At 42.1% G+C, this 24,845-nt stretch overlaps 1 protein-coding gene across 1 annotated transcript in view; it reads right to left on the bottom strand.

Annotated features, from left to right (window-relative positions):
- LOC310882115 (uncharacterized protein) overlaps window positions 1-24,845 on the bottom strand; it is a 179,802-nt gene that overhangs the window by 143,502 nt on the left and 11,455 nt on the right. The gene's annotated exons all lie outside the window — the stretch shown is intronic.

Raw genomic sequence — 24,845 nt, 5'->3', positions numbered from 1 at the left:
GGGAGTTGGATCCAAACGGTGTTCTTTCATCACGACTTTCCTCCTCCTTTAGTTGTATAAACTGGAGCATGTGTTACATTGAACAGGCTGCTTGATCATTGGATCTAAACATCCAACAATTGATAGAGAAATTCACTCAGCTTTCTGGCATGTAATCCTGGCTCCCTGGGAATAACTGGCAGGTAATTAATTGTCATAAGTACTTCTGTTTATTTACCTGAAATAAAGGATAAAAAACACAGAATTCTTTGCTTTGCAGAGTGCTCCTATAAAATATATCTGTCTGGATAGCATGCCTAAGAGACGCTCAGAGTTTTCCTTAACAAACCAAAGTAACCACGAGCTCTGTTTGGAAATGACTGACAGCGTGCGTCAGGCTGCTTTTAGCTGTGCTCACGTGGAAATACCACACCACACAGGTCTCCTTTGTAACCCTCCCAGAACGGATATTGCTCCTCAGGAACGGGGACAGCTCCCCAGCTGTCTCGTGGCCTATGCTGGTGGAGTAACAGATGTCACTCTGCATGGATGACTGGGAGATTGCAGGGTATTCTGCTCTGTGGAGTAACACTAGCCTCAAGTCGCACATATGACAGGTTCTAATCATTCATTAGCTCTGATTGTGGCAGAATTACAGAAATCTTTACACACGATACTTCTGGTGACTGGCGTTGCTGATGTGCTGGGCACATCTGTCCTGACGTTTTTGATGAAATCAAAAATCTCCTATCTGATTTCATCCATGCATAAGAAGTACAACTAAAACAATTGCCCAGTCATGACAGAGAAGCCAGAAGGTGAGAATACCTGCCAGTTTAACATGAGCATAGCCCTGATGCAGAGGGATTCCTGAGGGCCATGTATCTGTGATGGCCGTCCCCCCTCCTAGCCCTTAATAGAAAAGTGCCATCACTGAGGTAGAAGAGCACAGCGAATACCAGTAATGTGAAGTATTTGGGCCACAGACATCCAGCCTGTTAAAGTTAACTTTTAATAAATATACTAACACAAAGGAGATTCCGAAACACTGGATGGCTGCTAATGTGGTGCTGAGAGTCAGAAGTAGAATGGTGATGGCCCAGGTGACTGTAGGCCAGTTGGCCAGCGTCAGTGCTAAGAAAAGCAGTGGAAAGCTGACAAAAGCTTCAATTAATAAAGGTAATTAATTAAAATAATAAAGTATAGCAATATAATTAACACCAGTAATCATGATTTTATGGAAAACAGGTCTCATCATATAAATCTGATTTCATTCATTGATGAGGTTATGAGTTTGGTTGATAAAGATAGCTGCATAGATGTAACACACTTGGAGTTGGTGAGTCATATGGCTCAGCAGAACACAACATGCTGATTATAAAAACATTAGGAAACATCTGTAGAAGAGAGGCTGTTTGTAGCATGAAATGGTTGTGTGCCAACCACAGTGTGGAGTTTCAGCAATGGGCTGCAGCTTCTGACATGTAGGAATCGACATCAGAAGATAAGAAGAGATTAACTGTGGAGAACAATGTGCAGTATTGAGCAATTCAGGGCACTTAAGATACATTTTAATGCAGTCAAATGAAAATTTTCACAGCTATCAATGGGGAACATAGGCCGTGCCTGCAGCAAGGAGGACTATACAGAAAGATGGAAAGCCATGAGTCAGGACAAAGTTAAACAACTGGAAATGAGCCCTCCTTTTTTTTTTTTTTATCCTCTGATACACTGAAAGAATAGAACACGGGAAGTGGGGAGGGGAGAATATTTTTATCTCTGCACACAGCCCCTCTCCTCTTTTAGCACCTGCATTTTTTAGGGCTGCTGAAAATTGGAGTGAGTAAAGAAAAAGACTAAAACCATTCAGCAAAGTATTTTACATACTATTTATGGAGTTTAATCAGTTTAATTTACCAGCAAGACCATGGAAAGGTGACTTGATTGCAGTGTGTTCATACAGACAAAAGAAAACATGGGGTATCAAAGGACCCTTTCATCTAATGAAGCAAAGCATAACTAGAGTCAAGGTCCTAAATGTGAAGCCATACAATTTTAAGTGATCAATTATGAACACATTTTAATAGGGAAAGTTATAAACTGCTTCTATAAATACTGAGGAAATGGTGGATTCTGCAGTTTTAAGCATGTACAAATCAAAACTAGACACTAGTTACTCCTCTGAAAAAAATAATGAACCAAATACAAGTTTTTAGGCTGAATATAGGGGTAACTGGCCTTCATTGAACAAAATGCCAAAGTAAATGATCTCATGGTCCTTTCTGGTCTTGCGCTAAATGAAACCCTGAAGAAACAGACTGCTTTTTCTGTAAAAAAAAAATAAATTCAGGATGACTTCTGGTTTTCAGCCAGTCCCAAACATGCCTTACATTTTTCAGAGTTTTGACTGTTTTTCCCATTCTTCCTTGAGTACTTCAAGCAGATCAGTACAAATATCGATAAAACATATTTCCCACCAAAAAGGAGATTGTTCAGTCAATAATTTCCACTGGCATTCATATATTTTTACATGTTTATGATGGTCTTTACAAAGTGCTTGATTCCTCTCAGCAATTCCCGGTGAAAACCAGAACACTTTGTCATTGAAACGTCCATACAATTTTGGTTTGTAATTTTTTTCTTACCCATATTTAATGTTTTGTGAGTAATCAATGAAGTGAACAAACCTGATGTATGAAGTGGTTGTTTATTCCTACCTTTACATTCAAAGTTACAGCACTAACCTCTGCTAAGGTTTTGCATTCCTGTAGCGTGTGATGGGACCCCATTAGCGTGGCGGAACAGTCTCTCACTGCATCACTCTATGTGGCATTGTATTTTTTGCATATCATTTTTGCTTAACAACAATACAAGGTAAAATAGCATTTATGTAAATTTGGGGTCAGGTACAAAGTGCATTAAAGAAAATGAAGAATTTGAATTGACCTAATGGAATAGGGCCTCCAGGACCTGTTTATTCCCTGGTTCTTTATGTTATGTCTTAGTCCTTTCCATCGGTTTTGGCGGGACAAACTCTGCAAACAGGCTCTGTGCAAGGCCCTGATGTCTGAGCCAAGATCTCTGGGAGGAAGGCTTAGAAACAGCTGAGGGGGAAGGCACCGATGCTGCTTCACGTGCTCTGACCCACCCAAAACGGCTCACACCCACAGAGCGAAAAACTAAAGAAATAAAATCCTTCTGACGGTCATCTGGCAGCAAGGTCAAGGCTGAGTTTTTTGTTAGCAATATGGCCAGATACATGCTGGCTTATCCTACTGGGGAATTCCAGTTTGGGAAAACAAAGGATGAAGTGGTATTTCCTATTGAAAAGCATACACTCTGCTGCGACCTACAGGCCACAGCTGGTATCCTTCTGCCAAGAAATGCCTTTTTTGGGGTAAGATATTTTTTGCTTTGTGGTAATAGAGCTCTTCAGTATCAATGAAAGGAGAAATAGGTACACTCTGTTCCCAAAACTCTTTCCTAACAAGTACTAACATGCTGTCATCCATCCATCTCCCGCCCGGGCATTTACAGCTATGCTCTCTATATCTCTAGCACTGTGTTCACGAAGTCCCAAAATAATCCTCCTCCATACATTTGTTTGAGGTATATTTGAAACAAGCACACAGCAGAGTCACTTGGAGCTGCACACTTCGTACCAACCTCCCTCCAAATGACATGCAGGACTTGGGGACAAACCACACCTGAGGTGTCAGTACAGAGTAACCTCGGGCTCTTTCACTACATTTTCTCCAGCTATCAACTTTGAGAGCACAATTAGTCAAGCAGCCAAGCCTGTATTTCAATTCCAGTACTACAAGCACATGAAGATAATAATGTTTGGAAGAGTCTTCTCTTCTCTTCCACCCCCAGGGAGCTCACAGCATCAAGCCCTTGGTTTTGCTGACAAACATCAAAATTCATTCCATGTTCTGGGTCAAAACACCACTAGCAGTTACAGGAAAAATCAATCAGGGACTCCAAAGAGGCAGACATGGGCTTGCTGGGCTGGCAGAGGTCCCTCTCACCATCTGTTTTTCCCTTTGCATCATTTTCCTGTTCCGGGATGGCTGTAAACATCAAAATTACAAAGTAAAAATAACATGGCCAATTACACTGCACAAATAATAAATCACCACATCACCTAGAAGACAGGTACAAGTAGGGCTTAGAAGCTGTGCTTTTCTGGTCTTTCAACGCTCGTTTGTCGCTCACTTATCTGCCGTGCTTTTGAACATCCCCTCACACACGAGCGCTTCATGTGCTGTCAATGATTTGCTTGAATCACACACATTTCCAAATAACTGCATGGCCCAGCACCTAATAGTGAGCTCAGAAATCAGAAGCAGTTTGTAAATCATTCACAGATCAAACGGAAAACGAAGCCTTGGAAAGTACTATTTGAACAGCTAGAATATACTTAGCAATATTGCAACAAAATGTTGATACGTCGAAATCAATAGGATCTGACAGACTAAGTATAACTCTGCAGTCACGACGTGAGTTTAACTAACTTCAGAAATATTACCTAGGCTGGGTGAAGATGAAAATCGGCCTTTTCCTTTATTGAGGGAAGAAAACAACAATTTTGTGCACTGTGGTCGCGTACAGACTTCACTTCCCTGCTGCCTCACCACCCTCCCGATAAGAAAGCGCTTAACGTCCCCGACCCAGGGTGCTCTGATTTTGCTGATTCTCCGAAGGAAGTCAAGACATGCAACATGCCTTCGGTTCAGACGTGGCCAGAGCCCAGAACGAAGCAGCGTGACAGGACGTGCACCAGAGCTGCAGCAAGGGATGAGTCAGCCTCCTCCGGCCATAAATCTCCGTCATTGCAAAACTCCCTTCCATTTATTCCAGCTGATCCTTTCCCCTGATTAATTTTGCAATGGAGTAATTTTAAAAGCACAGTTACCTTCTCTGAAGGAGGTACAGGATCTCACGGGGAGAGCGTTGCTAGCTCACATGATTTTTATCTCGAGTCTTGTGATTTTTTTTTAGCGTTTTTCAGCTTTGGCTGCCAGGAGCATGCAATGACATGAGGATCTCAGCTAGCTCCTCTCTTAGTTTTTATTAACAGTAATTTTCTAGACTTTATGATTGTACCCTAAAGACCCAGAAATCAGAACACAAAGTAAAAAGGGGCCAATTTAATCTGTTTAACCATGATTTTTAAGACCTCTGTGCAATTCACAAAAACCTAACTCAAGATATTTTTTCTACCCAAGTTGGCAGTGCTTTTTCCTTTTCAACCTCACTAAACTGCCCCTTAATATTATTCTAATTTAACAGCCTAGGTTATTAAAGAAGTGGGGAATACAAACTTTCTGGAGGCAGAACAGCAACCTGTAATATTTTTTTGGGCGCTTGCAAAGGGCTTGTTGGTGCTGGCTGGGGAAGGAGGCCATCGGAGGATGGTGCTGGTGGGAGGAACAGCACCTTCTGCAAAGCAAGTCCCCATGCTTGTGGCAGAGTCTGTACTCTGCACAAGGTCATCTTCTTCGCCCCTTTCCACAGGACTGCAACTAGAGCCAGCTTAGACTCAAGGAAACACCTCGAAACAGAAAAGGGCAAATTACACTTCTTCTTGCACTTCTCCAGCTCCCAAGCTGGGTTTCTCCTCTGCCTCTCAGGGTGCCAGAGCTGTGCACACCACGGGTGCATCTGAAGTGTTACTGCTCTTTGAAACAGAAAGGCTTGCAAATAAATAGGGGTTTTAATCCTCTTTGCTCTCCCCTTGAGCATTCAGAAAGGGGTTTGCTAAGGTCTGCTGTGGCCAAACGATGTGGCAAAACAGGGCCAGCACTACCCTGTAGCTGACAGCTCTGAGAGCCCATAAAACGAGAACACAACCAGATTTGCCCCTGCAGAGGCACCTGACCATCAGAGCTGCAGTGTGCTTCAGGGACTGGCAAGAAGCTGTGTGCAAGTCACCTTTTCCTCTCTGAGAGAAGCGGCTTTCCTGGCAGTGGTTCAGGGACCAGAGCTTGCAAAGGAAGTGCCTCTGCCCAAAACATTGCAGAAAAATATGCTCTGGGTGCCCACTCCCTCGCCAAGTTGCAACATTCTTACTAGCTGGTGGCCATAACATGACTTCTGTTATACTTGGCATCTTCCTGAAAGCCTCACCTACTGAAAGCATTTAACTGAGAATTTTAACCTTGAGAACAAGCAAAATAGAAAACAACTGGTTAGCTCTGACGATTTTGGATAAAAGCTCAAAAACAACCTGGGCTTCCCTTGAAGGCACCAAAGGCAAATGGAAACATCACCAGATTTTGTATTTTGCTTTTAGGTATTGTAAAGCCAAGCTCCTACTTTTAGAGGACCTGACATCATCCTTGCATGGGAGGAGGCATTAACAGCTTAGCTGGGCATTATCTTTGAGAGAAAAATCATTTACCAGATATTAGCTATCTCCAGATAGTAATGGGCCAGTGAAGAAAAATGTGTTTTGCTTAAGTGTTCATTACCATTGCGAGTTTCGCTTGCTTTAAAACAACTTGCATATTAAGTAGCAATAATGTAAGCCTCATTAAGGGCTGCCCATATGTCTGCCACTGAAAGGACACACAGCTCTGGTACTGTGGAGAAAAAAAAAAAAAGAAAAAAAAAAGAAAAAAAAAAAAGAAAAGGCTTGCAATGGTAAGCTGTTCCCAGCCTTCTCCACTGGTGTTCCCACCCTGCCAAGCTCCTCATCCAGGCAGAGGCTCCCACTTCTGCTGCTGGATTTCAGTCTTTCACCACCTGCACTCATTCATCCTCTCTTTTACAAAGAGCTACTCACATATCTTTCCCTGTGTCAAGTGTTATATTACTCTATTATTGGTATGCCCATCACTAAATTGGGCTACCAGGGAAATAAAGGGATATTCAAGGAGGATGAGTGAACATATCAAAACCTAGCACTAAGGAGGCATTTATCCCAGTACAAATGGAAAATTATGCTTACTTGTACTGAGCTTTGCACCAGCGAGGAGAGAGACCCAGGGAGCTAAGCCTCAATGCTTGATAATGTATATAATATCTTGAGGAGAAGGGCATTGACAAATTGAACATCTAAATATGCAAAATTACATTTGTAAACTTGCAGATATATATTTGCACACAAAGATGTAGATTTCTAAGCGTGCTGCATATTCTGGGGATGTGGAGATTTGGCTCTGAGTGAAAAATATAACGTTTGGTGTATTAATAGTCAGAACCAAATCAATAATGGAAGAATTTCACCCAGAGCTGTAAGATGTGTTTTATTTTTCATGCCTCTAAGCAATGAATATTGGTGTTTTCTGCAATGTATAATACAAAAGAACTTTAGTTTCTTCCAAACATGCATTTTTATTAAGTTAGAGGAATAAAAATTCTGACCTTGAAGCACAGCCATACTAACATTAATAAACTACAAAATAGGTACGATCCAGTTTATCATTATGACCCGGTAAAATGAGATTAGCTAATCATGCAGCTTAATTTCCAAACATCTATATGCTGCTACTGTTTGTTTGTAGTTCTGGCAGACAAGCCTCAAAAGGATGAAAAACATGATTAAGGTTTTATTTACATTTTCTTTAAGTATCAGCAGCATTATATTACAGACAACACTTTTAATCACCTAGCCAGTTTTGTGTTTGTAAAGCACTACTTGCTCATAAATTCTGAGCCCTGATTTATTTTCTGACAAATCATTGCTGGTTTTATGTGCGAACCTATGGAGCTTGATCTAACTCTCATTTAAGTCAAGAATCAACGGCTGTCACGGACCTCTGGGCATTCAACCAGGTCCACCTGGTATTTTTCCAGTCCCTAGCAGTCACACGATAGCATCTGAGAACTTGCTGCTTCATCTCAAAACCAGAAGTTGCGTTAAATTTACAGCTTTCTAGCCAGCCCTAGGAGAGACAGAGGTGAGAATGCTTTTACAAACAGCAGACCCCAGCTCCCACAGACCACGAGGAACCACACTAACACATAAAACAGCCATAAATGAGGGGGTACCAAGGCTTCAAGAGCCCTGGTACCCCTGATTTCTCCTGCCTTTGTGCCCAGAGGCTGCCCGCCCAGCACCTCAACTCCTGCCTCATAGAGGGGAGGGAGAGCTGCAAGGAACCGGGATGGGCATTCAGCACCCTCAATCCTGTCCTTATTTTAAGTCATCTCCCCCAGGAAGTAAGAGTCAGAATGACTGAATAGTTCATCCTAGCTTGTCAAAGCACAAATACGGTCTGGGGTGTTTTCTTGAGGGCTTTTGTCCAGCTTACATTGAAATGATTCGAGAAATGGGGGTTCCACTATCAAGCAGACTTTGCTGTTTCGAAAAGCACTCCAACAGACAGCTTACATTTTCTTCTGCACATTTTCATGCTGTCCCTACCCACAGTGCCTCCTTTCCACCACCTGACACAACTTTTCCCGTGTGTTTCAAGCAGCTTCCCCATTCCCACCGCCCTGCTTTCTGCACGGGATGGAGCAAGGGGAAAGGCTGGCTCACATAAAATGTAGCTTTAAGCCCAGATTTACCTCCAAGGTCGGGGGAATATTTGCTCCTTGGTTGCAATCTCAGCACAAACTGGTGATCTTGAAACAGATCCCCTGCCCTGGGGATGTCTCCTACGTTGCTACTGACAGCTGAATTACTCACCTCCCCGGAGCTTTTATTTAAGCCATGCATGCTTCTTTAGGCATCCCTCCCTTTACAGCCCTCCTGCCCAAACTGACATCCCTCCAATCTGTCCAAGGGAGCTTTTGTTCCCCCAACCTACTCTATAGAAACAAGGCCCTCTGCAAATTGCAGGCCATCCTTTCAATTATATTTCTATAGTAATGCTGGCACATTAGTTCCACTTATCCTTGGTTAATAGTTCAGCTTATATTCAAACAGCCATTAACATAAAATCAACACAGCAATTTTCGTATGAATTCTCATATCATTAATCCATTTAGAGTGGATACACAGTTCACACTTCAAATTCACTTAATTATTGACTTAATAACATTTAAAGAGGCCATGGTCTTTGGCTCCATTGGAATGTAATCTTTTTTTCCCCTTTCCCTGCTTTTACAGCTTTTCTGCAGAAGTTAATTTTGCAAGGTTTGAATAATGCTTGGAGGTGTGACATCTCTGGGAGAAACCCCCATCTAACTATTTTCCTCCCAGATTTGATTCAACTATTCTCTCCTTGTTGTTGCCCATGTTCAATGATGTTGTTCACACTTCACTGCCTGTTACTGGGCAAAAGCAATTGCAAGCAGCGGGTCTTGCGTTTCACGTTGAAAAACGTCAGGTTAAGACTTGCCTGAATCCTTGCCTAATTTGTGCCACTGCTGGAGGCCTTTCCTGGAGATTTGTCTGTTTCCAATATGACTCCGGGCTATAGCCACAGATCTGGGGAGGAGCAGAGAAACGTCCGGGAGCTGTGGGGAAATGCGTGCCCAGCTGGCACGCAGCCACATCCCCTCCAACCTCCTGCCAGGGACCCAAGCAACAGCAGAGGAGGGCGCTCAGCATCACACAGTGCCTGGGCTGGATCCCACCTCGCCGTTGTGCAAGACAGGGCTATCTAACCAAACAAAAGACAAGTCCATGCTGGACATTCTGCTTGGCAAAGACCCTGAAAATTACTGGATCCATCCCAGTGATCGTGGTAGCCCAATTCATCAACTTAAAGCCACAAATATTTGCTCCAGCTACATTGGAAGCCATATCTAGCAGTATAGACGTATCCTAAACACCATTTCTCCTCTCCAAGACATCAGGGCAAGCCCAGCATCCTCACTGGCCACAGTACATTTGCAGCAATATATTGGCAGGAAACCTGCTCTATTACAGACACCAGTGGAGACTAATTGCATCAGCACGAAGCATTCAGCTTTCTGCTGGACAAGGGTCATTGGAGTCTGAGAGGCTACGCTGCTTTTCGCTGCCTTTCACAGGGAAGTGAGCACTTGGAAGATCCTATCAATGGGCAGGAGCCCAATTTTATTAATGCAGCTTGCCACAGACGTCAGCAAAAGCGGAATCAGATGCACAGTGCTGCAGGATATAAGCAAATGTTTTCATTCAGACGTTGTAGTAAAGAGGAGAACATCCCAGGATAGATGATAACCGTGTTGTGTGTGGTTTCTTCTTTTCAATTGGGCCTTAGGGTGTTTCCCACATCTTTACCACACTCAGCACCATTCCCTCTTAATTTAGGCACATGGGAATTTACAAGTAGCAGTGTTTTCGTGGGGCTGCCTTTAAAAGAACAGGCAGGTGCTAGATAAAACCAGGTAAAACTTTGCACCCATGTTATTACTTGTTTGGTTATCGCTCAAAGAATAAATGTTTTTTCTTATTTGAGGTTTATCTGCACCAGTAAAAGAAGTCCTTTGTTGGTTAATGTCTACTGAGGCATCTCCTTAATTTATAAGGTGACACTGCAATCATGCTTTTACTGTAAGACACAACAAAAGCAATACCAAACAGACTCAAAAGCGCTCCCGAAATGCTCTGTGACATTTCACAAATACAACCAGACATCTCCCTGCTCTTCCTAAATTTGCTGCAGATTTTCTTAGTATTGCATTTACAAAACACAGCCCTCATGAACAGTTTCTCTAAACAAGGTCCAAGCTGGATTTCAGGCACTCTGCAGATCAGCTCCCACCACAGAGCATGCTGATCTCTCATTCATTTGGAAGAAAGAGCCATCAAAACTGTTATACAAGTTCTGCGATGGGGCTTCACACTACTTGTGATCTACCTTATTTTGGGGTGGTTTTTTTTTGGTTTGTTTTTGTTTTCTTGTGTTTTTGTGTTTTTAACTGCATCAAGTATGCACTGCTGTCCATGTGGGGTTTTGCTGTAGGATGCCACATATTTTTCTATTGTCTTTTCCTTTCCCCCAAACCACAGAAAGCTCCTCTGCCCTGTATTTTATTTATAAGATTTTATGTTTTTTTTTGTTGTTGTTGTTTTTTGTTTGGGGGGTGGGATTTGGTTTTATGACTTTATATTTTTGGCAGGAAAGTGGAAAGTAGCTGTTCTCAAAATCTCACTGTAATGGTTTGCCATTTGTCTGAGAGTGTTCTACTTTGTGGAAGAAGTCAGTTTCAACAAAGACACATGCAGGAAAAATCAGCTGTCTGTTCCTAGCCCTGGAGTTGTCAAACTACGCTCAGGACCAGAAATATTTGCTTCTAGGAGCTAGCAAGAGAAAGAGGTCTGCATGAGACATTTAGTTCATGCATGGGCCAAAAGCTCTTCTCCAGCTGAGAGGTCACCTATGCTTTTTTGGCTGCGTTTTGTCCAGCTTTAGATTTGCTCTCAATTCAGCACCCCTGGAACAGGATGGAGTCCAGGTCTAAAAGCCCAGAGTCATTTGAAACCCTTTTTCTCTGCAAGCCAAACTCCTCTCATTTGATATGGCCAGAAGGATGGGGAAATGGGGCCTTAGAGAGAGCATGGAGCTGCTCAATACGAAGCATCCTCCGAGCCCACGTTAACACCACAGCTCCACACTGCTCCCAGCACCCACTACCTGGTGTGGCTGTCCTCTCACCAGCAGAAGAACGCCTCTCCCAGTGCATTTTATTCCTCCAAGCCCAGGACTGGCTCACATTAGGAAGGATTTGCTGGTGCAGTTTGACCACACACACCCCTAAGGGAAATAGAGCTCACACCCATAAAAATTCATTTGTTAGGATAGCTCCAGTTGGTTCTCTGAGCCAACAAGCTATTAGAGCAAAAGGACATTGTTGCTATATCTGTGCCTCCAATTAAAGCTCTTCTCCAAAATCAAACAATTGTAGAAAACCGTATTTCTGGGGAGAAGTAAGGTAAGGGTCAGCATTCAAGAAAAGATTTTTATTTTTGGAAGGAAATACATATACAGTCCTCATCATTTTTTCACTTCAGTAAAAGAAATCATGGGTGGATACTGTTAGGAAACAGTTTTGAAGAGAGGTCACAAAAAGGCAGGGAAAATTGGCTATTTAGAATTAGAGGAAAAGCTCATGTTCCAGCACACTATGATTTTACTCCAGCAACTAGGAAAGATGGGTGAGAAAAATTAAATAAATCATAATACTATTATTTCATTATTTATAAATGAATGCAAACATTGGAAAGAGATTTGAAATAGGAAATTAAGCCAATTTTTTAGTTACTAGCAATAAAATGTTAACTCAGCATTAGCTGCAACCAATACAGTGCCTTTCACTCCACTGATTGATCTTAATTGGCTAAATGAATGCACTTCATTTTCGGATTTTATTGCCAGCATCTTCTGCCACTTTCTATTACAATCCATTATGTAAGATACCTGATGATCATACCTGAATATCCTTCCACTTCGTTCTCACTTTCTTTCTCTAATTAGTTGGTTTCAGCAAACCTTGGGCACTCGAGTCCCATTGCTCCCCAAAAGACAGCCGCCTGCCAGCTGCTGACAGCCAAGCATCAGTGCAGCAAGGGACTGCAGCAAGCCTAAACCATGTTACATCCAACCTGACTGAGAGCAAATAATTTTTCTACCTGAGCCTCTGCCTTACTCAGGTGTTGCACTGCAGAGGAGACTGCTTTGGTTCATTTATACCTTTCCACTAAAGCACGTTCGCACATTTTTAATGGGGTTCCTATATATAGATGTTTAATGAGAGTTGTGTGTGTTTCAATATTCTTTTTAAACCTAGGTAATGTTAAGATACGTCTCTGAGTTTTACTCTGGGTTTCAGGGTGCAATCCTCATTCTCCAGAGAGATGGGCTATATGAAGGGGAAGGTGGGGGAGGAAAGCCCAAGAATTTGGATAACGTGAAAACTGTATTACTTGAGTTATTGACAAAAGAACTTATTCACTTAGAAGGAAAATATTTCGTGAAATAGGAGACAGTGCAACAGCAAAATTATATTTTGTGTATCATTAATCATAAAAGCATAGGCGCTCCAGCACTCACATAATGAACAGTATATTGCAGCCAAGTTACCAGAGGAACACAGGCCTGTATTTGGGTTATTTGTCCCTGGGGGCTTCACTCAGAGCTCATCGTGCAGCCTCAGTGTACAATATGCTGTGTGCACTGCTAGAATATTGCACATAGCACCGGCTGGATCTCTGAACAGAAGGGAAAGCGTGCTAGCACAATCCCTAGCATCTATATTCATGGGAGTGAGTGAGGTAGATAATATGCAGAGAGCAGCAATGCAGATAATTAAGAGGGGGAAAAAAGGGAAAAAAAATCTGAGGGAGAGAAATGGACAATCTAAACTCCATTTGTGTTTTGAAGAGGGAGCCTTCCAAGGAAAGAAAGCCCTGCTGCTTGGCTCTGAGTTATTCCAATGACGGGGGGACAATACCAGAACAGTGATTGGGTAGTACTGAAGAATAAGAAGTCTTTTTGCCCTCACCACAGAACAAATTCAATAAATGCTCATCCCTACAAGACAAACCTTGCAGCCTGTTTAGGTTAGCAATTTTTGCAAGTAATTGCCATGCATGTTGACATGGTATGAAGGCCATCTCGGAGCAAAGGACAAAATTTCCCCAGCCTCAAAAGGGGGAAATTGAAACCTGCAGACAATGCCTCTGTCCGGTCCTGGTCTCCAAAAGAAAGTACATCTGGAATCAACAACTAGGAGTTTGCTTTCACTACCAGATTCATAATTCTTCAATAACACAGTATAAATCAATGTCTTATTTTCTTTTTCAAACTGATGCCTGCTAATGTTTGTCTCCTAGAAAATGGCTCTTCCAAGTTCTGGCTGTACTTAGCTTTTATCTCATACAAAGATCTTTATCTTATCTACTGCATGAGTCAAGCAGGGGAGAAGGCTTCCTTATCTTTCCTAGCCAACAGGGAAGAGCCTAATGAACAAATCTGTTGTTCTTCTGTAACAGTCTGCTTGCAGCTCCCATTGAGGCTCTGATACCCAACAGAGATACACCCATACCCATCACACTGCTACAAACATTTACTTAGATCCAAATCACACATCTGACTTACTCTACAAGAGTCCAGACAGCATTTAATTGTATTTCTCCTCCATCTTCTGGACTTCAGAGCATTAAAGATTACTATATTGTAATTATCAATTGGAAAGTTTCTTCATTAATATTAAAGAGAACTGTTTACACATTAAAGGTAATTCGGATTAAGATAGCAGTCTTCATGCTGCAATTGCTGTTTCCTCAGTAACACCTTGTGCAGACCATTGTCATTCCAAAACCTCCTCCTAGGAGTAGACCTTTATTTTGGGTATTCATTGATTTCAAAAGTTAATAACTCTGCCGCCACCATCAAGTTCTCCTGAAGCGATTTAATGCTTTCAGAGCAAAGCATTAATGAATCTAACACCTAAAAGGGAAGCACAGGAAGACCACTCCAGCTGAAATGCTAGGAAGTGTTTTGACTTGGGTAATTTATTCCCCCACAGCAAGGAAAATAAGTTATCCCAGCATATGCAACCTTTCATGTTGTTAAAACTTTCACCCAGGGATTTATGCAGATAAAAGTTTTTCTTGCTCTCTGAATTAGGGACCAAAGACCACCAGCCTGAATGGCTTTGTTTTCCTTTATAAAAATGTAATTAAAATACCAATTCCATCTTCTCCTTGCATCAAACTTGTGAAAAGGAGCCATTTTCTCACAATAAATTCCTAAAGATTTCATGACACGAGCAGCAGAGCATAGTAGCAGTGCATAATAAATCAGTGCAAATTCTGGCTGTGGCTAAAGGGTTTACAGAAAGCTCTCTATCCATTTCACACTCCAAAATCTGAATTATAATTAATTTCAGGAATCAACCAACCTACCCTTACTTTAAAAATGTCAAGCTGAGGATTGCATTATGTGAGATTACAATTACAATTAATCAGAAGTGCAAGCGCGCGCACACATCTTCCCACTTAAATTCCTTGGCCAAAAAAATATTACAGCAGCCCTGACAGATACTAAATGATCTTTTCAAATAATGCTCACAGGTGATAAATGTTGCAGTTTTGCAGCCTCGTTCTAATACAGAGCTTTTCAGCAGCAACCAGGCATCATTTGACAAGTCCTGCGTTAGCTCTAACAACGCGCTGATGGCAGTGACAGCTTTCTTTCTCTCACTTTTGCTATCCCATCTGGAAGGAACTCCAGGGATGGAAGAGCCCAGCATGCTAAATTATATAAAAAAAAAATCAGCATTCAAGGAACATTAAGCATAACTCTTAGGACAACGTTGTTATTTACTCAATTTCTTGCACAGATTAATTGAATTATTCATAGCTGCTGCTCTTTTAAGCCCTGGTGGTGCTTTCCAGCCCTACATTGTCCTGCTGAAGGCCGTGGGGCTTTCTCTGCTGAGGTCTGATGATCTTTAAAATGTGACTGGGACTCAGGCTGTCCAAATGTCCTCGCAGAAAACAACTCCAGTATTCAACAGCAGAGCTCTAACATGGTTTTACTTATGGTGGGAGAGAAGACAAGGGACAGGGTGATGTGGGCACCCAGCAGGTGCTGCCCCTCTCCATGCAGGGTCCTTCCCATTCCCTTCTCTGCTCCCTGTGGCCAACAAGCAGGGAGAGAGGCGATCCAGGCCACGAACCCCTCCGGTGGTAAATGCAGAGCAAAGGATGAGAATTCATGAAGCACTGAGGCAGGACAAACTTTCCATCCCCTCTTCTGCAGCAGCACCGACTCCTCTCTCCTCCTGCCTGGTGAGCGCACGAAGGAAAGGCACAGCCTTCCCTGCCTCAGCTCCCAAGGTGCTGACCAAAAAGCCGGACACAGCCTGTGCCAGGCACTGGCCGCAGAAATATCATTCTGCTTCACTGCCGCCTGCACGGGGAGAGGAACAAAAATAACCGGTTCCTAATTTAATACGAAATAAAAGCGCCTCCTTTTCCATTTATCTACCTGCAGAGCTATTTTTGCCCAGTTCACTGGGAGAATGGCTACATTCTGGTGTGCCTAAAATATTTTGCTTCTTTAATCACTGCTAGGGCTCCTACCTGCAGTACATGAACCGAGCCAACAAGAGCAAGTTAATGCAGCCACCAGGCAGAGACCAAATTCTTCTCTCATCAATTATTTGGACCGCTATTGTTTCTAGCAGTTTCTCCTGTTAATAAAAGTGATTGCAGCTGAATGTTTGGCTGCTTCTTTAGGAAGTGCCAAGACTTGTTATTTCATCATTCGTGCATTCTTATTGGGTATCCTCTGCGAGGGCTTTATGTAAGTGATGAGCTTTGTCGGGTTGACAAAGTATGACTAAAGTACAAGCCAAGAGCTGGAGGATAGATTCAGCCTTGCAGTGCTGTCGCTGATTTCCCATGTAACAATTAATAAAAAAGCACCCTTCTTTTGTCCCACTTTGAGGTGATGCTGGCAATGCATTTTGGAGAGGGGATAGAAAAGTCTGGGCAAATTCCACCCCTCTGGTCCAGCACTGAAAGGAGGAGGACATGGCCCCTCTGTTTTGATCCCATTTATGTTTAAGACACTTCCCAGCTGAAAATGAAGCTCCCTTAAAAACAGTATGGATGCAATTAACTATGGTAACTAAACGCCATAAAGTGACTTATTCTGCTAGCAATGTCATCCATGTCCCTCATGGTATAGCAGAAGCTATTCTTAATCCTGGTTGTGCGGAGCCCTACAATCTCTGCAATGATGACGAAAATCTTATTTCGGACTTATTTTTAGAACTGGATTTCACAGGTGCCTTATGTCATGAAGAAGACGGAGGTTACAGTCATGTGCATGTCTGACTCCTAACAAAGCCACTTAGGTATCTGGTTTTGAAAATACTTACTCAATCAGACCACAGAAGAAAGGTCGCCTCTGCAAACCAACTCACATCGCATGGATGAGCACCTGTGTGCACATACATAAGCAGTGTGAAGATCAAATCAAGCTAGAGAAGAGGTTTGCACACATCCTCCACCAGCTGTGAAGGGACATCCACCTAGTCTCATTTGTCCCGATTCAGAAGACTAGCCCCACTGCCACCGAAATGAACCGAGTCTTACAGAAGTCCTCATTGTCAGTAGCATTACCTCTGTTATTGCGTGAAAGTAATTTCACCTCCCTTTAGCGTGCTTTTTTGGAAAGTGAGAACAAAAGTATTGCTCTACTGAATTATCTTTGAGGTCTCCCAATTTACCTTTGAGATCTCCCGATGGCAATTGCCAGTCTGGGTTATTGCAGGTAGATCAGCCCAAGACCAGCACTGGCAAAGCACACCAGGAGTCCTCAACCTTGGAGGTCTAATTACAATTCCAAATTCTGGTGGGAACAGAGCTTAACTCAGGATATGAAGAAATTGTCTTGAACCTACTCTATAAATTGATTTAAGAGATGAAAATTAAATGGTATAATTACAAAGGTTAACAAACTCAAGGGAGTCATTAGACAAATGGTGAAAAGATTGGTTTTAAAAGAGCAGAATCAAAGATAATGGAATTCAACCACTTCAGTGCAGTTTTCCTCATTTTCCTCGACTGAGGAAACAGTAAGTCTACGTCAAACAAAAGCATTAGAAGATAACTTCTGTGATGTTTACCTCTGAGTACTAGGTTTAAATGAGGCTTTATAAGGTAAGGGTTGGTCACTATTTAACCTGCAGTAGTGGAAAAATATGAAAGACATTAAACATAATCTATCATTACTGCTATAATCCATCATTTCCTAATCCCTTAACTCTTAGGGAGGATTTAAAATAAATTGTATAAGATTTAGTAAACAAATATACCACATACAGGAAGCTAAAAATGAAACAGACTACCTGAGAAGGAAGTGTATATATTGCAAGTGAGGCTTAAGGAAAAGTTTTCTGAAGTACTTCCATGAATTAATGGGATTTTTTTTTCCCTCACTTATGGGAATGCTTAGGAGCTATGATAAGGGACAGACTTCTTCCAGAAAAAAAAAATAAGTAAAATTACATGACAGGAGTACTTATTCAATGATTTTATGACAACAAAAATACGTGATGTGAAAAGGCTCCTGGAGCTCCTGATTGCTTTCATTTCATTTCTCACCACAAAAATGAAACAAGAGAGTGAAGGGAAGATTATATTGCCAGGTTTCTCATTATTAATGGTGAAGGAAGTAGTTGCCTTAATGCATTTGATTACATCTTAATAATCTCAGCCACCCAGATCCTTTTTAAACATGCCAAATTCTGTAACAGAAAAGCCTCTTTCCAGCAGCGAACTGTTCAGTCCTGACCACTGACAAGTTGTGACAACTGCACCGAGCCTTCTGGGAGAGTGTAAATATAACTGGCTTTGTACCCACGTGAATATCAGCTGTCGACAGGGGAGCGTTATCAAAGCTGCAAGGCAGGCAGGGCCGTGCACTGCAAAAACTTTCCCGAGGTGCTTCAAGAATAATAAAGAGAGCAGTGCACGTGCGCACGTAGGGAAGGGTTGCTCGCTGAGCATGCAATGCAAGGGCTGACCTGCGGATCCCTGATGTGCCCAAGCTGCTGCTGCCCTCGGGGGTAATCCTGGAATAAAGAGCAGGCTGAAGAAAGCTCTGCATCTGACCTGTCCAAGCACTGATAGGGTTGGCAATCAAATGTGCCAAGCTGCATCTTTGAAAGAAGAAGAAAAATCCGTCACCAGAATGCTGCTGGAACATCCTGAGCCTGCAAAGGTCCTTCCTGGATTTGAGCTGAAGCAGTGCAGAAGACTTGGAGGAGCAGATTCCTTTTTCCTCTTCTGTCTGTTTTATACCTCTCACTTTCAGGTCCCTCCTGAAGGGCTTTCCAGCCCAGCTTTGCAGAACTTGCACTGCAGCTCGTTAACCGCATCAGCCTCAGTCCTTTGCCTACCTCCCAACAGACCCAAAATTCAGGACCAGAACTGAGGCTCCCTTGTGAGGAGTGAGTTAGCAGTCAAGGGGAAAGAGCAAGAAAGTAAGCCCATGCCCCGGCTTCCCTGGGAAAACAGGCCTTTCAGCAACGGCTGTGTCCGACCAGTTTTATCTCCTGCATCACCTGCTGCTAAGTTTAAAAAAAAAAAAAAAAAAGGAGAATTAAGTGTTTCTTTAATAAGGAAAGTCATCTCAATAAATAACCATGTACACAGGGACTGGGTGGTCTGATACACTCTAATGTACAGCAAGGCAGGGCTGCAGAATTTCTTCTACCCATATGCACCAGACTATTGCCTAGAAAGCTGAGAGCACAGTTTCAACCCCCTTCTTATTCCCTCATGGATATTTTGTGGGGGCAAGATCTCAGAGGGCTGGAAATGAAGGGAGCATGAAGAACTGCAAGAGTGAAATAAGGGAAGTGATGCAGATTGAGGAACAGCAGCTCAGCGCTGCCCTGAGACTGCTGCGAAAGGATGCTGCAGAGGGGAAGGGAATAATCTATTCTTTGTGCGCATGGTAGGTCAGACAAGAAATAATGAGATAAAATTACAGCTAGGGAAATTCAATTCGGACATCAGGAAATACTTTCTAATGGTAAAAGACTGTTATACCCTGGAATAGATAGCTTGGGGAGACTGGGGAATATATTGTGCTGGTGGTTTAAAGAGACAGATGAACTAAATGACCTCCTGAGGTCCCTTCCAAGCCCATTGTCTTTAATTTAGGGTAAATCATTTCCAATTTTTCTCAGTGGACTCTGGCACCTGTATGACCTCTAACTTTTCAGACTCAGTGGATATGCTTATTTCTGAATCCACAGTGCCTTTGGGGTTTCTAAAGAAAAGTATATAAACTAAGTAATACTGATTATAGTATTTTATGATACAGTTTTATCACAATTATATATAGACTGTAGATCCTTTTGATCCAAGAACACCATTAAGCATCTGGCTATGCAGCCTCCATTCAGTCAAGAACATCAGCCCTTTCAAATGTTCTTCAGCTGCTCCCAAACCACACTCACAGGTTACCAGGTGTCAGGCTCTGTATTTAACTGCCTCATGCTTTAGTGTTGTTAACTGGACCTGCTCAGCTCAGCATTACTCTGGGTGAACAGGTTTTGATAGCACGCATTGTAAAAATTCTGTGCAAGAAGCACTTCTGGGGGGTGATTTATTCAGTGTCGTCACTTTTTATCAAAATCACAACGTGAAGAGCTGGACTAAAGAGGCAGTAAATGAAACCATATAGACCTCATGTGTGCAAAAACCAAAGCAAGACTTTGGTGCTCACTACAAATCCGATATTGCCACCCATTGCACACACTGGCACCAACCCAGCAAAGCACTTAAGTGCATGCTTAATTTTAAGCATACAGGTAGTGCCATTTAGGCTAATGGAATCACTTAAGTGCTTTGTTGGATCGGGGCCAGTCTCCTCAACATCTTGCAGTGTCAAGTACACAGAGCAAGGGCTTCGTCTAACTGCATCAGACTTTAATTGACAAAATCAAAGTAATGCAGCATTTAGACCGAACCCATCTCTCCAAGGCGGCTATTATAATTACAGTGAGTAAGACAAGGTTTGTTTGTGCCATCCCAGTGCCTGAAGTATCCAGCTGGATTTGATCCACTCTGCCTCTCTTGTATAAGCCCTTTCTCAGCAGTTCCCCTTTAAGTTTTCCATCCAACATAACACAAAACAATTAATGTTTTTCCCCCCCAACTCATGATTATGCTAGCTTCTTGCACAACTACAATCATACACCATGCCAAGCATGTCTTATTCACTGTTATCTCCTCTTGATGTATACATGTTTAGGCTGTGGACTCCTTTGGAAATCGGTTTTTACTTGTGCTTTGAAACTCCACAATACACAAGAATTAATCTGGGGCATAAGCGCTGGACTTTATGATCCTTGTGGATCCTTACAACTCAGGATATTACAAACGCTATTGATGCTGCCGTAACTGAGAGATCACCTGATGTACAAACTGAACCTCTCCATGACCTAAAGAACAACTGTCCTGAAATACATAACTTATTCAACTTCCAAGCAAAGGAACAGTCTATGTAGGAAGCCATTAGCTTAGCCTCACCTCTCTATATAAGTTCCTACAATGACAACACTGAAGTTTTGAAACTTCAGAAAAATGGAAGAGTGAGGCATTTCATTCAGCATGGATGTAGAATTAACTTCTCACCACAGTGCAATCTAATAAACACAGTTATGACAGGCAAAGAAATGACCTCTAGGAATTCAGACCATTGAGTTCAGTTAATGCAATGACAGAAGTGGTGGTTAAGAGCATTGCCAGTAGAGTGGGACACCATTCATAAGCAAGCCCTCTGCTTTAATCACCTTTACCCAACAATGAAACAAGTGCAGGACTGAGCCACAACCCTGAACCAAACTCTGGTAACCAAAACACTAATTGAAATAGAGTAGAAAGAAGTTTCCAGAACTGTAACGGGAGTTTGTAACATGTCTTTTGTCATTGTACTACTCCGTGGTCACAGTTAAATAATCATAGTTTGTCCATAGCTGCTGAAAAGACGTGTGCCAGAAAGGCACATTTCCTCTCATGTACAGGGAAATGCCAGCCAGAAGGTGGTGGGAAAGGTCCATGGTGCATTTGGACCTTGTAACAGCAGTATTTCTGTTGTGGCTCAAGTATGCCTTCTGAAACACAACCACGTATTTCTGCAGGAAGTAAGTTTGTGCAGTTAACTCAGGAAGCCGTTTTTCACAATACCTAGGAACAATGCTCCACCGAGCATCAGGCATCCTCATGGCAGCTGGAGGAAGTGCAACTGACCACATCCATACCATGGCAGATTTTTGTTACGCGGTTACCCAAGTCACACACAGGGAGGCACAAATAATTCAGATACCGAGGTAGTTTAACATATTCAATACATTTGGTGCAGCGTGTTTGGAAGCATCATTCAACTTTGTACAGTCTGAAGAAACCTAAGTGTCCCTTGTATTGAAGAAACTGTGTTGAATTTTTAAGTCTGTCTACTGAAGACTCTTGGTCAAAGTAACAATCATGTACAGCAACTTAGATGTCAAATCTAAAAACTTGAAAGATATAAATATTTGCACTATGAAAACGGACACTAAACAGAATTTGCAGGCCTTTTACTAGACCAACAGAACCCATTGTTAATATTGTATCTTGTTCTGAAGGCTTCACTTGTCAGCAAATTTCTAAAGAGATTTGTCTTTTGGAGTCACATCTTAAATGTAGAGTCCTTATGTGCACTTACAAAACAAGTAAAAGTTAGTGATCCTCAATGAACCCATCAAGATGTACATGAATTTGGACACAGTAACAGCTTTGAAACCCCAGACTGCAAGTGCACCCTCACAACTTACCGATACAGTCATTGGGACACTTCCATGAGTTATTCATGGGGCCGGACCCTGAAGGAATGCACAAGCATTGCAAATGCCCCTGGCAACTACCTCATGTGGAAGCATCATTTTTGAAAATGCATAGGCAAGAAAAACACAAGGATATAAAAATCAATTCAAGGAAAAAACAAATTTTTAAATGTCAACAAGACTATCTCCCAGCATTTTCTCATATCAAGACTACACTACAGTGGTTACCTCTACAACGCTGTAGTCCCTAAATAAAAAAATGTAGCTGCAAAAAAGGCATTTTTCCCTTCTATGACTGTCCCATAAATAGGAACTTTTACTCATTAATTCAGAATTTAGTTTTTAATCATATCTGCTCAGAACAAGGTTGAAGCTGTGATGCTATGCACAGCTTTCCTGCAAAGCATATGGTATTTGAAAAGCAAGTAGAAGGGGAAAAACAGACAGGAAAAGGTTCAGACTTCTGTAGCCTTGGTTTTGCACTGCGTGGTAATTACACTGAAGAATTCATGACTCACTTTGGTGCACTACTGTGCACTGCTAAATTAGAAGTTTGGCAAGGACACCAGACAAATGATGAAAGATATAATATTGGTTTCTCCAGCATAACTCATCACTATACTCTCATGGCATTTCAAAAGTCTTTTTTTAGCCCTCTAGGAAAACTTTGTTTTTTTTTCTTACCCCCCCCCCCCCCCCCCAAGCAACATATTGAACCAAAAAAGCACCGTATGGAAGTTTACAGAATTAGCAAAATTTGTCTTAAAAAAGTCAGCCTTCCAGGTAGATTGGTGAACTGTTCCCTAAAATTGTGTCTACGTGGAGTATTCTTGCACAAAGAATTACTTAAAACTGCTGTACATTTGAGCAGAAATGTGATGTGGAGATGAAGCTCTTCCACTATACAACATGCAAAGGAAGAAAATGTTTTCTTTACACCAGCTTACAAATGCATATTGTCAAAATTATTTACATAAAGGCCCCCATGCCATTTGACAGCAGCAATGAAGCCAAACACACTGAAAGACATGCATTGGGAGTGCGCTCAAATTAACTCTTAAAGACAAATCTTTCTCCCAAGGATTGCAGTCAGTCTGGAGTTATGCAGCATGCTGGAATTAATCCAGTTTTGCCAGATGCAGCCAATCCTCCGTGTAATGCTGAACTAGCTACTCAGATTTGTAATGAGAATGAATTGGTACCAGTGACAGAGAGAGGCACCAGCATTCAAAATAAGCTTGCTATGTGACCCTGACTTAGCTTCTCAATTTACCCCAGATACGAGATAAAAAAAATACCCAGCTCCATAGCAGGACAAAAATGGGAATTAATTTTCATACTTGCACATCTTTTCTCAAAACTTACTGCAATATGCAAGTGGTCATGAGAAGACTTTCACAGCTCATAGCAGTCAGAGGGTTTGAACACGGAGAGTGCTTAAAATGTTAGCAGAAATCCTGTCTGCAAAACTTGTCATTAACTTCAACCCAACCTCTGCCCCCCCGCATAAACCTGGCAAGCTCTCAGAAACAGCAAAGGCAATTATTAATGTTAAATTCTCCATACACTAAACAACTGCTGCTCTGTACGTTAGGTATTTTGTTTAAAGGCAAGCACTGAGATGGCAAACAGCTATTCTTAACTCTTTTCAGTATATAGTACATCTGCTGTGTTCTTGATTTCCATGAAAAATCAGAGTCATTTACTGATCTGGCCGTCATCCAGCTTTCTACATGAAACACATGGACTAAGCACAAAATAACGCTGGTTTATGTGCATGGGTGCATGTATTGTATTTATCACCTCCTCTGAGAATAAGAAGAGCAGTTTAAAGAGCCGAGGGGGGCAGGCTTTGAGAAACAAACCGTCATACTATTCTTATTTCTTCAAAAACCCTGGATTAAAAACATTAGGAACATGAAAACTTTCTTTACGTTTACATGTTGCTGCTGTGACATACAATCCGTTGGGTTCGTTTATGTGAGCAGGTGATCCTGAGGCTGCCTTCAAAAGGGACACGGATCAGGGTGTACCAGGTACCTGGAGCACAGCTTTAAAGAACAGAGAAAAGCCTCCAGCATAAACGAGCTACCAAAATATCTGCCAACATGGACCTCAGCCAGCAAGTCAAGCAAATTAAAAGCTGCAATCACTTCCCTGACAATTCTCCAACAAAACTTGTTCTGGGTTTTGCTTTCTTGGTGGAGAACACCAGAGGATCAGTGTTCACCAAAGGTCAGCAGGGTCAGACTAGCTGAGGCCAGGGAAGGGAGGAAATTAAAATGCTGTGAGGGCACGGCCAACCACCCTGCCAGCAGCCTTTTTCCAGCTCAATCCAAAACCTGCTGAAGTCGACTAGTCTCTTTTCACAGACACCACTTCCTTCAGGTCACATCCTGCCTCCTCTCAGGGCTCCACTGCCTTCCTTGCTGCTGGTTTCAAAGACAGCAAAGCAGAAGGAGAAAAAAAGAGGGAATCTTCTAAATAAGTGCTGCATTAGGGCTAGGGAGGTCAGCACACCACAGCACTGCTCTCACTGAAACTTGGAGCTGAGGCAAGAATGGAGAAAATGCAAGATATTCACTAGAATTTGGAAATGAATTTCAAGGTCATTGACTTGGCAACCT

The sequence above is a fragment of the Anser anser genome (assembly GCF_964211835.1).
Source record: "Anser anser genome assembly, chromosome: 15".
NCBI lineage: Eukaryota > Metazoa > Chordata > Aves > Anseriformes > Anatidae > Anser > Anser anser.
The sequence above is the reverse complement of the archived record's forward strand: the minus strand, read 5'-3'. Positions and strand labels throughout refer to the sequence as shown.